Raw genomic sequence first — 8,808 nt, 5'->3', positions numbered from 1 at the left:
AGAGAGAGAGAGAGAGAGAGAGAGAGAGAGAGAGAGAGAGAGAGAACCTATTGTAATGTAGCCTTCTTTCAGGAAGACCGTCTATAGAGAGCTACAACGGGGTGTAGGTAGGGAAGGATATTGGTTTTTCTCACGTGTTGCCAGCTCCTGGATATCTAGAGAGTGAATATCTCTCTGGTTAATTTCATCACTGTGGATTGGTTTTAATGCTATTTGTGTTAATTCAGCTCCCAAAAATCACACGAGAATTCACAAGTGTGTGTGTGTGTGTGTGAGAGAGAGAGAGAGAGAGAGAGAGAGAGAGAGAGAGAGAGAGAGATGCTGACTGTCCCTGCTCCCAGAGAGACGGTGCGGGGCAAGGAACCACGGGAAGAAGAAGAGGGTTTGGAATCACCATGCCAGGAAAGGATAAGGATGCAAGCATGAGAGCTGCGGAAGAGAGAGAACCAGCCAATGTAAGTGTCCGGCGGGAGAGAGAGGGGAGCGGCCCCAGGTGCCACTCCCCTGATTGGGTCTGGGGTAGCAGAGATGAAATGTAGATTTTTAAAAAGTAATAATAACTTAGGAATATCAGAGGGGCAGGTGTGTTAGCCGCAGGGAAGTTTGGGAATAGCCTGGCTATTGAGTTGCTTCTACACAGAGAAACCCTGTCTTGAAAAAACAAACAAACAAACAAACAAAAAAAGATGTGTGAGTCTTTCATTCGTGAAGAGGAGGCACGTGCACACGCAGCCAAAGAGTCCCTTTGGAACTTGTCTCTTTCCAAGGGCAACGTTAGGTTCTCTTGCCATCCTGATATCAGCATATGGCACTGGAAATCACCCATTAATCTTGTCTCTTGCCACAAAGCTGGAAGAAATGAGTGGCACACAAAAAGTTCATTTCCAATGTTTGCTAAACAGGCTGGGATGACAGGAATGTACCACAAACCCAGCAAGATTTCAAGCTTCTAAATGTGAACTATACAACCCTAGAGTTGAAAATTTGGGGGATCTTTCATCCTCTCTCCTTCTATCCTGACCAACTCACTCTTGCTATCTAAGAGGAACCTTTAGTAACCTAGAGGGTTCCACACTATATTAGGATAAGTTGACAACCTTTATAATCGTATGCAGCATAAAGTTGGGCTACAAAATCTTGTTCTATAGGTGTGGGTTTTTTTCTTTCTTTTTGTTTTTGTTTTTTGTTTTTTTACAAAGAAGGACAAATAACAAATATGTGGGGTGGAAGCAATGTTCAAAGTTGATTTGGGCCTCATGGAGCATTTGCTGTACTCTGCTTCTTGAGGGCAGGGTCCTGGAGGCAGAAAGAATGAATGGAACTAGATCACAAGTAACATGATATTTTTGCTTGTTTGTTTGTTTCAAATCTAAGTGGATATTTTTTTGCCCCTGTCATATGCAGACATTGTAAGTCAAGTACAACATTTTCTGTGAAAGCTGGGATGGAGATAAAGCTCAATAATTAAAAGAGCTTGTTGCTCTTTCATAAGAACTAAGTTGTGTTTTCAGGACTCACGTTAGTGGTTCATAACTACCTATGACTCCAGCTGCAGAAGATCTTGACACCTTTAGCCTCCGCGGGCACCTGCACTCACATGCACACACTCAAACACAGAAACCTACACCTATGCACAGTTTAAAAGTAGCAAAAATAAATCCTTAAAATTTAAGATTTTAAAATGGATATCAACACTTTTAAAAAGTAGAGATTAAAGGCTGAAGATGTATCTCAGTTGGCATGCAGGAAACCCTGAGTACAGCTCCCAGGACAGCATAAAATGGAGCCTGAGGAAAAGAAGGTCCAGCGACAGGCCCAAAGTGGGATCCAGCTCAAGGGGAGGCCCCAAGACCTGACACTATTACTGAGGCTATGGGGTACACACAAAAAGGGACCTAGCATGACTGCCCTCGGAAAGACCCAACAAGCAGTTGAAACAGTCAGATGTAGATATTTGCACCCAACCAATAGACAGAAGCAGCTGACCCCTGTTGTTGAATTAGGGAAGACTAAAAGAAGCTGAGGAGAAGGGCAGTCCTGTAGGAGGACCAGCAGTCTTAATTAATCTGGACCCCTGATATCTCTCAAATGCTGGACCACCAAACAGGCAGCATACACCAGCTAATAGGAGGCCCCCAACACATATACAGTAGAGGACTTCCAGGTCTGTGTTCATTCAGAGATGATGCACCTAACCCTCAAAAGTCTGGAGGCCCCAGGGAGTTTTAGAGGTCAGGTGGGTTTGGGGGGTGGGGGAATCCATGTGAAGACTGGGGGGTGGGGTGGGATGTGGAGCAGTCAGAGGGTGGATGGGTGCAGGGAATGGAATCTGGAGTGTAAAAAATAAATTAATTAAAAAAAATGCCTTGCAGCTGGATCTTAGGGAGGCATTTCCTCAATTGAGCCTCTTTCCTCCCTACACTTGATCTTAGCCAAAAGGCCGAGAAGCGATTGCCTCTTTCCTCCCTGATGATTCTAGTTGTGTCAAATTGAAGTAAAACCACCCATCACTATTTCAGTGATAAAACACCATGACCAAGACAACGTATAAAATAAAGCATTTGAGAAAAAAGTGGCTGTACTAGCACAGGCATACTAAGAGATGGAGGCAAGACTATCAGAAGTTCAAAGTTATATACTGATGTCAAGGTCAGCTAGGGCTTCAGGAGACCCTATCTCTGAAAAGTTCACAGCTTAAATTCTGTGGTTCCTGTAGGAATTATACTTGTTCAACCCTGTTACATCAGCTTCCATTCACACAGAATGACTCCAGCTGCTTTCAAGGATGAAGAAATAATCCTCCAAAGAACGATGGGAGAAAATCATAGAATATTTTCAATTCAACAGATTAACATTGGCTGTAGTCGAAACTGTCTTAAACATAGTTGATCACAACATTAACACTGTTTGTAATCCAGGGAAATAAGGCGTCTGCCATAAATGGTCCCCAATATCTCACTGGGATGACCTAAGCTAATGCTGCCAAGTTAGATATTTATTTATAAAAGACATCAGCAAAGAATCAAAGGATGGACTGGCTTTCTGAATGCATATGCATAAACTGGAATTATCAGTCCAGAACATTTTTCATCTTTTTACTCAGCAAGTTTGTTATATCTCAACCTTGTAGGAACATTACATTACACCTAATTATGTAGAATGGACCAGAAAACAGTCCTATCCCTGAATTTCATCAGTTAAAGGATCAGAGAGAACAGATAAATCTTTTTCTTAATAAAACCCTTGGATATATGTTTATAAAAGAAGTCTACAAGAAGATTATTTTTCATGACTTCTATGTTTTAAGTACTGTGCAAGCATTTGAAATACGCCATTCCTCTGCTCAGCAAACATCTACTCAGACCATAATCTATGATGGGCAGCTAGTCTGCTCCGGTAAATCCTAGATTTACAAGTTTTTCATTGTTCAATGGGAAGGCAAGCCCAACTTAATACAAGAGACAAGGTAAGAGGACAGGGTCCTGGTGTGACGTGACAAATGACTGAGGGGGTTCGGGGGAAAGGAGAGTGAAAACACACACATGTTAGGGAAGGGGCAGCTGAGAAGAGCTTCCTGCCAGAGAGAGATTGTGACTACACAGAGGTCTTCCTGTTGAAGGTGTGTGTGTGTGTGTGTGTGTGTGTCTGTGTCTGTGTTGATTTAAAGCTGATGGGTAGTAGGACCATGATTTTGAGTTCAAGTTCACTTGACCCCCCTGTCTCACCTTTCTCATTGTCTCATCACTGTCATTAGTAAAGAAAAGGAATGAGGGAAACACACTTCTTGCATCTCCAAGGCACAAGAAGAATCATATTTTATTCTTATTCCCCAATACTGATCTCATCCAAGAGAATTCTCACTCTTCTATCCTTGCCAATTACTAGATCACATTCTGAGAAAGGTCTTATGAAAGCCATAGACAACAGTTCTTCCAGAGAACATACATAAATGGTCAGACTTGTCCTGAGAAGAATTATGTTCAGAGCTTGGTTCCTAGCACCCTCTCAGGACATTCCCAGTCACCTGTAACTCCATATCCAGGGACTATGACACCCTCTTCAGGCCTCTTCAGGAACCCTCATGTACACTTATATGCACACATAAATATATAGTTTAACTTCATAGTAAATATTCAGAAACACCTTTTCTAATTTTTAGTATAAATAATCTCATATTTAGCTAGAGGAAGGGTCTCAGACCTGCGGGTGCCACTAGGAGGATCAGGAGTTGAACACCAGCCTCAACTGCATAGGAAGCTCAAGGCCAGACTGAGCTACCTAAGAAACCAAACATTAATATAATTTAGGAAATTGAGATGGGCTAGCAAAAGGAACTCACTTCCCTTCTCACGGAGGGCACAGTGGTGGTTTCTTTTTTGTTTTTTGTTTGTTTGTTTTTGTTGTTCTGTTTTTTCGAGACAGGGTTTCTCTGTGTAGCCCTGGCTGTCCTGGAACTCACTCTGTAGACCAGGATGACCTTGAACTCAGAAATCCACCTAATCCTAAATGCTGGGATTAAAGGCATGCACTACCACTGCCCAGCTGTTTCTCGATCCTTACTTTGCCTTTACAAAAGAATTCATTTCAGCATATTGTGCATTCCACTTGAAAGAGACTATGCAAGAATCGCCATGTTTGTCATCAAATTTTAACTTGCTCACCTATTGGCCAAAACCTCATGATACTTAAGACTTAGCTAACCAATTTAAAAAAAAAAACGGTTTGCTATATCATTATTGCTAATTCATAAAATATACCAGGAGGAATCCGAGGCATGGTAGATATTTACCAACAACCTACTTTTCCACTGGGCAGTGTGCTACTCAATAGGGATTTGCTGTTGGGCAAGTCCTAGGCCCACACCTGACCAAAAAGGGAGGAGCACAGCAAGCAATTAGACGATAGGTGTTTAAAGTCCAGTCCACTCATGTAAATGTGGAACTTAATGATTATAGTGGTGTAACTCAGTTATAGAGTGCACTTCTGACATTTGCCAAGCCCTAGATTCACTCCCAACCCCTGAAATACAAGGTTAGAAAAAAGAAAGCAGCTTCAAGGGTCTAAATCCAAGTCACATAGCTGAAAGATGAGAAGGTAGAGAGACTGGGTAGGAAAAGGTTAAAAAAAATTTAAAAAGTCAACCACTCCCTTACTTTCTTTTTTTAAAGTACTTGACAGATACAAACCTGAGCTGGAGAAGACAGAACCCTCATAGTTAAGAATGTTAAATCTGGGGCTGGTGAGATGGCTCAGTGGATAAGAGCACCCGACTGCTCTTCCGAAGGTCCGAAGTTCAAATCCCAGCAACCACATGGTGGCTCACAACCACTGGTAATGAGATCTGATGCCCTCTTCTGGTGCAGCTGAAGACAGCTACAGTGTACTTACAATAAATAAATAAATAAATCTTTAAAAAAAAAAAAAAGAATGTTAAATCTGTGGGGAGGGGGGATGCTAGACAGATGACTCAGTGGTTAAAAGCACAACTGCTCTTCCAGAGGTCCTGAGTTCAATTCCCAGCAGTCACACGGTGGCTCACAACCATCTGAAATGGGATCTGATGCTCACTTCTGGTGTGTCTGAAGAGAGCAATGGTATACTCATATACATAAAATAAATAAATCTTAAAAAAAAAGACAATTAAATGGAATCAGACATGTTGATTTCTGGACTAGATTATAGACTAGATTGTCTACAAGTGGCCATACTATTTTTGTTTAATCAAAATTTCATTCCAGAAAGTGAAAAGTGTACTTTGCTTCACTAGACACATTTAGAGCAGTGGTTCTCAACCCTCATGCTGTGGCGACCCCCCAACCATAACATTGTTTTTGTTGCTACCGCATGACTGCAATTTTGCTACTGTTATGAATCATAATTTAAATATCTGTGTTTCCCAATGATATTAGGAGACCCCTGTGAGAGTCATTTGACATCCTAAGGGGTCACAACCCAAAGGGTAAGTAGTACTGATCTAGAGGAACAAGTAGAAGTGAATGAATGACTTCGTTGAAGATTAATTAGGCTTGACTCCTCTAGGTTGCACCAGTTCAAGATACTAAATTGAAATATATAATTGACAATGACTATTCATGTGCAAAGTAACGAAAATAAAATTGTTTTTCTATCAGTCTCGTTCTGAAACTCTACTCTCCTAGCCATTCAAGTCAGTCTCTTAATTCTCTTTTAATTCTGTAGCAATAAAAGCACGCACCTTGCTGTGAGTGTGATGTATATTAAGGTAGGTGCTGAACCAGAATGAGCAGATGTTAAGGAGTACACTTTTGGCTACCCTAAAGATGCTGACATCCAAAAGTTCCCTTATCAACTCCACAAAGAAAAGATGAATGGAAAGAGGTAGCAGAGATGGCAGGCTGGGATGCAGCATGCTTGGAAGAGTTCTTAGCTAAGACGCATGAAACCTGGGGTGCAAAGTCAGTGCTCCAGAATATCAATATTGCCTGTATTCCCAATAGCCAGGAAATGGAAGTGCGTGTACCAAGTCATCCTTGTCTGGACAGGAAGTTCCACATTTGTCTGGGACACAAGAGACCCTGCTCCACCCCCCCGTCCCTCCCCCCCCCAAAAAAAAAGAAAAGAAAAAGTAATGATCACAACCATGTCTGTCAATCATAGAAGGAGGAGAAGGAGGAGGAGAAAAATAAGAAATGATTGCTGCAGAGCAGGTCAAAATTGAGGTCAACCCAAATTTCTGGAGAAGAGGCCATGTTAGGTTTCCAAATTCTGTTATAGCTCCTTTAAGCGCATCTTTCCTCATTTTGCTCCATCCAATATTGTGCTGATTTGATATAAACTTTTTCCTTTTCAAGGGGCTTTAATTTTTTAAAGGGAGAATGCATTTGTTACTCCACTGAGCAGTAAAATTAATACATTTTTTTCCTTATGAGCCATCAGACAGCACACAGAGTAAAGCAATGGTGGATAGTTCTAGCCAATTTAGTTGCTTATTTTGTTGTGATCTTTCTCTCTGTCATTGTTACACACGGAATCTGAGGATAGATTATCAGGCTTGGGTGAAAAGTACTTTTACCTGCTGACTCACCTCACCATCAGCCAGGGTGATGGACATAAGCATATTGATAATGCTTCAAGCCATGGCAGCTTTTCACAACAGATACGATGATGCACATTTAGAAAAGAATGACTGATGCTGATGAGATGCTCCTCCAGTAAAACCCCAAGGAAGAAAGACAGGTATGAGAGTGCTCGCCTATAATCCACACATTTGCGAAACTGAAGCAGGAGAATGACAAGTTTCAGGCCAATCTGTGTCAACATTTTCAAAATTAAAGACAACATCAACAACAATGAAAACAACAACAATGAAACAGGGATAATGTATCGTTACTGTCTTCCTGTGACAGAAACAACCTAAAGAATGAGGAGTTTACTTTGATCCACTTCTAGAGATTAGTCTATCATCTCGAGTGTAGGAGCTTGATGCTGTTCATCAAACTACAGCCATGGTCATGAAGCAGAGACAAATGATGGCACACAGCTGTTTCCACCTTTTCATTCATTTCAGGACCTCAAATCCTGGTGCTAGGCATATCCAGGGTGAGTGGTCACATCTCAAAAAACCTAGTCTAGAAACATCCTCACACCCATAGGTTTATCTTTCAGGTGATTCTGGACACTGCCAAGTTGACAATCAACATTAGTCATTAATGGTAGAGTTCAGTGGGATACTGGAGGTCATATGACATACAAGAATCAATTAAAAATAGCCTTGGAAGAAGAAATATATAATTGCTTACAAAGTATTCTCTAGAAATGATGCCTTGAAGATATGTCAAAATCTCTGATTTGGATAGAAATAATTAGTAATGTTCAATGTGTACCACCAGTATATGATATTTGGGAGAAATACGTCCTTTGGCTTTTTCCTGAGGCTCTCAGACAGTACAGCTAGCCTTTCATGGCAAGTATGATCCCTCCATGCTACACAGGATTTGGCTGCACAAGTATTATACTTCAACATAAAATGGATGCAACTAGACCATCTGTAACATACCCAGTCTAAATATAGTAGTAGTATATAGTGCCATATATTACTATGTAATAGAATCTATAATACTACAGCATATTCAATTCTTCTTTCAATAACAAGGGACTTTGCCAAAAGATTTTGTTATAAACAGGAGAACAAATAACTCACACATGATAATAAATAGACAAATGATAGAAAAAAACAGACAATAGATAAACAGATGGTAGATGGAAAGAACAAATGAAAGATAAATAGATAGATAAATAGATGGATAGATATATAGATTGATAGATAGATAGATAGATAGATAGATAGATAGATAGATAGATAGATAGATAGATATTTTTAAGAGAGAGAGAGCCAGCAGGCCATGGTGGTGTATGCCTTTAATGCCTTTAATGCCAACACTTGGGAAGCAGACGCTTGGGAAGCAGAAGCAGGTGGATCAGTGGGAAGATGATGGGAATGATCAGATTCATGTTGCCTCATTGGCTGCTACACAGACACTAAGTTCAAGGCCAGCCTGGTCTATATAGCAGGTTCCAGAATTACCAGATATACAGAGAGAAACCCTGTCTTGAAAAATAGAAACACACACACACACACACACAGAGAGAGAGAGAGAGAGAGAGAGAGAGAGAGAGAGAGAGAGAGAGAGAGAAACACAGAGAGAGGAAGATACCAGGACAGTGGTACAGAGATAAATTGACAGAGATGATTCATAGGGATGACAAGGAGCCAGATTAGAAAAGATTGCCAGATTTAGTTTGAAGCCAAGCAGAGCAATTGAGTCAGAA

At 40.9% G+C, this 8,808-nt stretch overlaps 1 pseudogene; it reads right to left on the bottom strand.

Annotated features, from left to right (window-relative positions):
• Window positions 1–2,322: 2,322 nt before the first annotated feature.
• LOC115029668 lies at window positions 2,323–2,452 on the bottom strand (annotated as a pseudogene).
• Between the last annotated feature and the right edge of the window lie 6,356 nt (window positions 2,453–8,808).

This window comes from Mus caroli, chromosome 16, assembly GCF_900094665.2.
Source record: "Mus caroli chromosome 16, CAROLI_EIJ_v1.1, whole genome shotgun sequence".
NCBI lineage: Eukaryota > Metazoa > Chordata > Mammalia > Rodentia > Muridae > Mus > Mus caroli.
Note: the sequence above shows the minus strand (reverse complement) of the source record. Positions and strands in the feature narration are given on the sequence as shown.